We start from the raw sequence: 851 nt of genomic DNA on the forward strand, positions 1-851 counted from the left end.
AGTCACAGGCTTTTGTTTACAACTGACTAAAGATATTTCTAATTATTTTTAATTTGCTACCAAGCTATAAATTACAATTATATCCATAAATTACAAAACATGCTGCTTATCATCTCCATGAAGGAAATGGAAGAGATTTCTTCGACTAATTAACTACACATCTGATTAGCTGTAAAAGGTGGGGGCATATATATAGCCGCAATAACCGGAAGTGACGACATATCTATAGAAATCTATATCTATATCTTCACGTATATAAAGTTCCAAACCTAGAGTACAGAAATAATATATCTGAATAACTTTATTCATTTATTTATTTATTTATTTTTGCAGGAGAGAATCATATTTCAAGCAAGCTTACTCGTTTTCCGATCTGGGAGCTTACTTCCGGCTCCAGCACAATGACGTAGTATTCAGGGTTGCCAGGTTTTCTGGGAAATTCCAATATTTGAGCCTAAAAAGTCGAAAGCATGTATATTCAATGTATAGAGTTTTGATTATTAGATTTAAATTATATTAAATATCAGACGGATGCCCCAATATTTAAAAAGTCGTAATGGAAAAAAAAATAAAAAAAAATCAGAAAATGTATAGAATACATGAAGTTAATATATGTAAATTTAATACATACATATTTAATAAAAAATGCAGTTTCGTAAAGAATAGTTGAGTGTATAAATAGACCAAGTCACAGCAAACAACCGACTTTTGAAATAAAAATTCAGAACTCATAGCAATAGTAAGAATGGGTTCGAAGTATGTTAAATGGGTCTTATGTCTGAGGATCTGGCAACGCCGCAAGCAGTCCACCTCGGTGTCTGTTTTGTATGCGCGAGCGCTCCGGTGTCCCG

Source organism: Tachysurus vachellii, chromosome 18 (assembly GCF_030014155.1).
Source record: "Tachysurus vachellii isolate PV-2020 chromosome 18, HZAU_Pvac_v1, whole genome shotgun sequence".
In the NCBI taxonomy this organism is placed as follows: Eukaryota; Metazoa; Chordata; class Actinopteri; order Siluriformes; family Bagridae; genus Tachysurus; species Tachysurus vachellii.